Below are 4,678 nucleotides of genomic sequence, written 5' to 3'. Positions count from 1 at the left end.
GTATTGCTACACTTGCTTCCTTGTGCGATGACTGTTGTATTCCTATCTTGATGACATTCTCTGTTACTCCAAGTCATTCACTGACCATGTTAATGCAGTACGAAATGTTTTGAGAGCCCTGCAACACCATGGCGTTAAGCTGCGCCCCACAAAATGTGAGCTGTTCAAGCACAAGGTCAGCTATGTGGGAAGGCTGGTCTCAGCTAACGGCGTCAGAATAGACCCAAAAGATATTCAGGCTGTAGCATCGCTGAAAGAGAAAAGACCCACCACAGTCGGGGAAGTCTGCCAGCTGCTAGGGTTCCTCAGCTATTACAGGATGTACGTACAGGACTTCTCTCATATTGCCAAACCACTGTATGAGCTAGTACAAGCCAAAGGGAATCCTGATTCTGCCCAGAAGATGGGAAAGAGAGGGAGAGGAATGCAGTAGCCCTCCAGGTGTCCCATTCAGTGGACTTCTGATCATCAAGCCATACTTGAACAACTTGTTGACATTCTTTCCCATTCCCCAGTACTGGTCTATCCTGATTTTGACATACCTTTCATTCTCCACACAGATGCCAGTCAGAAGGGGCTCAGTGCAGTCCTTAATCAGCGACAGGGCGGCAAAACTAAAGATCATTGCTTATGGCTCACCAACGTTGTCCCCCGCTGAAAAGAACTATAACCTTCACTCTGGGAAATTTGAATTTTTAGGATTATATTGGGCTGTGTGTGTCAAATTCAGGGATTACCTTTTTTATGCCTCACACTTCACAATATACACAGATAATAATCCACTGATGTACATCATGAGTACTGCAAAACTGAACGCAGCGGGAATCAGATGGGTTGGGGAGCTTGCCGACTTCAGGTTCACTATTAAGTACAGCCCGAGGATGTCAATGTGGACGCTGACACACTTTCTCATCTCCCACTTGACATGGACATTTATGTTGAAAATTACACAGAGGAGCTCAACAGAGACGCCATTTGCGCTGGGAAGAGACGCTGCTAGGAGACATGACGTTGCTTACGTTGCTGCTATTAATCTTGCGGCCTGCACAGAATCACAAGCTAAGCCCTCATTACCTCCTTTGCCTCACAGAAACCTGGCTAAATCACAACATGCCGGACTCAGCGTTCCAGATCGACGGCCTGCAGCTCAGGGCAGACTGCGACCACCGGTCGGGGAAGTCACGAGGAGGAGGACTCTGTGTGTACGTGAATGAAGATTGGTGGACAAATTGTGGACTGGTAAAAACCTACTGCTCTGAGGCGATAGAACTTTTGACAGTGAAATGTCAGCCACACTATCTGCCTCGGGAGTTCACCTGGAACACCAACACTTCCCGGCTGGTCAGGAAGGCCCACCAGCGTCTCTACTTCCTCTTTCCCTGGGGAGCCCAGTCCTGAGGAGCTTCTACCACTGCGCGGTGGAGGAGCATCCTCAGCAAGACCACCAGGCTCAGAAACAGCTTCTTCCCCAAAGCTGTCAGACTGCTGAACTTTAGCCATGCCCTGTAGTCCCCCTCCCCCACCTCCCATACACACACACGCACACACGCACACACACACACACACACACTCCTGACCCCCCCACTCTTGTCAACACAGACCTGCACTAAAAACACTTCACACCCACAAGTTCAATACTGCAAGCACAAGTGCAATACTACAACTACAAATGCAATACTACAACTACAAATGCAATTGGACTTACAAGCGCAATACGGACTACTTTCCTGGACTACCTCACCCTAGCACACACTTGTACATGCATATTTATACTGCACATGCTAAACTGGCTTCTTATTTATTTATTATTATTATTATTTTTTATATTGTATTTGTCTCTTAGCCTATATATTCTATTTTTACTTAGCTTATATTTCTATTTTTTTATTCAACTTTTCATTTCATATTTTATTTTTTATACCCTACCTATTGCTCCCGGGACCTGAGTCCTATTTTCGTACCATAAGCATGTAAATGTGAGCTGGTATGACAATAAAAGTTCCTTCCTTGATCCTTGATCCTTATGTTATAAAGTACGGAAGCAACTATTTTGTAAAGATGGCTCTTGAACAGTGATGAGAGCACACTACCTCAAATAGCTACCTGTTAACAACTTGAATCCTGCCATATTAACAAAAAGACTGGTGTCAAAGAAACACAAATATAAGAAGAGCTGTGACCAGAGTTCCATGAACCCGAAGCAGCACTGAAGCATTTCCACAGCCTTTGACAGCTCCCTCCGCTCTTGCAAGAATCTGCGAATATCACTCGCCTGTGCAGCTGTTTGAGATTTCATTTTGGGCATTTTAACACCCAATCTATGTGAGGATTGTGTTTTTTCAACCAGGGGTGCCCCAGGACTAGAGCCTCAGAAGGTGACTCGACACATAAATGTTCATAACTTCCTTATGTTCTTTGATAAATTGTTCAGGTGACTCAGTCCGGTGCGTAATCGTAAAAAGTCCTTTACCATCCAGAGCACTAGACCTGAATGGTTTGGCTAACTGTTACAATACCTCACCGCGGTGTGACACATTCATATTTTATTTAAGACTTAAATGTTAACCAACTAGCTCTGCTATTGGTGACGGTTAGCTAACAACAACAACAAACTCTAGGTCCTTGTTCCTTGTTGTCGAACAAGATGGCGACGCACAGTAGAGCAGTGGCTTCTCAAGCTCCCGGGACTAAGCCCTATTTTAGCTACTCAGAGGCTGTTTTTAGCACTAGTTCAGAGCTAAATCCACGTGTGAAGTACAGCCCAACCGAATTTATGCTCATCAGAAATAGTTTGGTTATTATGATCTCACCGAAGCTGAAATCTGCACTTGGAAGACAGGGGCTTCTGAGGACAACGAACTGGCGCAGCAGTGTACGGGGAGCGGCCGGCAAGAGGAAACGATGTGCCCGAAAACAAAAGCGAGGAAAATGGGCAGGCACGCTTGCCCAGCTGAAAGCTTGTTTCCACAGAGATGAGGAACAGTGCTATTGAGGAGGCTATCGAACATCATATAGCAGATGTATTGAGTGAAAGTAAACACAGAGGTTTTTTCCTCTATTTTGATAAAGTAGAGGGTTCACTTCAGTGAGTCTTAACAGCCGGTGTTGCCATTGTGTCATATACTTAGATTGCGTTGTACATTTTTAAAGCACAATCTCGGCATCAGTGGACAGGTTTAAGCATTGATGCCACGTAGGCCATCATTCATATATGAACTGATTGCACATATCTGATATCTATTAAGGTGCATGAAAAGTAACAATCATTGCAGTACAGTGTTGGCTTATTGACTGAAAAGCGTGATTGCTGAAAAGCATGAAAAGCAGCACATCTCTGCACGGAGGTTGCCCCGCCAACCGTCCCAGTGAGCTGAAAGTTCACAGTGAAACTTTGTTTGGCCAGATGGCTGGGCTTCCACCTGGACAGACAGTGGGTGGAAGAAGATAAGTAACAGATGGGTAGCTGGGGTCAGAGTACACATTTGTCATCGACAAAGCCACTAAGATTTGATTTGTGAAAACAATGTCTTATTCGGAGAATGTTTGCAGAATGTTAATTTTTATTCAAAATTTATTGTATATGTAATGTACGGGGAATGGTAGAAAAACAATGTTTAGGAATGTTCTGCCAACGATCGTCAAACATTGGAAAATTACCATTCACAGAACGTTAAGAAAACTTTCCAAAGTTACGGTGAGGGAATGTTCCCTGAGGGAGCCAACCCCTAAAAAACAGCCCCATGACACACCTAATTTCAATAATAAAGAGCTTTGTCCCAATACTTTTATGCATGTAATATATGAAGCCAAATCAGGGCCAAAAGTTTCCTTAATTTGAAAAAGAGATTAGAAATTTCGATTTTGAACTTTGAAAAATACAAGATTGTACTTGAACTAAAAAATATGAAAAGTTTTTTTCATGTGAAAATGGGAAACATGAAACGTTAAAATTGCAGTGCACAATGTGACATAGTTAATTGCTCTTATACTGTGATTGGTGCTGAGTTTGGTTTAAAAAGGCTTGCTAAACAGAACCTTATCAGTGGCGTCAGTTTCTTCACTGCCCATAATGTGAATATGGTGTGTGGAGTGTGGAGTCATATTTCTCACAGTACCTATGTTCCCTGAAGGCAACATGTCAGAGGAAGATCCTCAGCCTTCCTTGTTATGCTGTCACTCATGATTCCACACCCCTCTAGCTGATGCCACACACCCCACGTCAGATATGGGCCAAAGTCTGAAACTGAAAAAATGAGACCTGAAACTGAAAAAAAGACCTGAAAGCAATAATAATAATAATAAATAAAAGCAGGGCTTAATAAAAAAGAAACATAAAACATAACATTCTAAAAAAAAAGATGTGAATCTGAAAATATTAAATTGGCAACCGCAAAAAAGACATCAAATACTGAAATATATGAAAGTAAAAATTGAAAATAAGATAATTTATTCAAAAGAATTTCGGAACTGAATAAAAATTACATACAAATTGCTCTTATTTTTAGTTAGATTTCAAAATTGAAATTTCAACTGTCAGTTTGAAATCTTTTTTAAAATTAGTGAAGCTTTTGTCCCTGATTTGGCTCCATAGAGGTGTATGTATACACACACACTCTAACATAGTAGGCTAGGTGGCGGTAATCTATTTTAAGGATGGTTTCCACCGCCATAAAACAGA

Source organism: Scatophagus argus, chromosome 22 (genome assembly GCF_020382885.2).
Source record: "Scatophagus argus isolate fScaArg1 chromosome 22, fScaArg1.pri, whole genome shotgun sequence".
Taxonomy (NCBI): domain Eukaryota; kingdom Metazoa; phylum Chordata; class Actinopteri; family Scatophagidae; genus Scatophagus; species Scatophagus argus.
The sequence above is the reverse complement of the archived record's forward strand: the minus strand, read 5'-3'. Positions refer to the sequence as shown.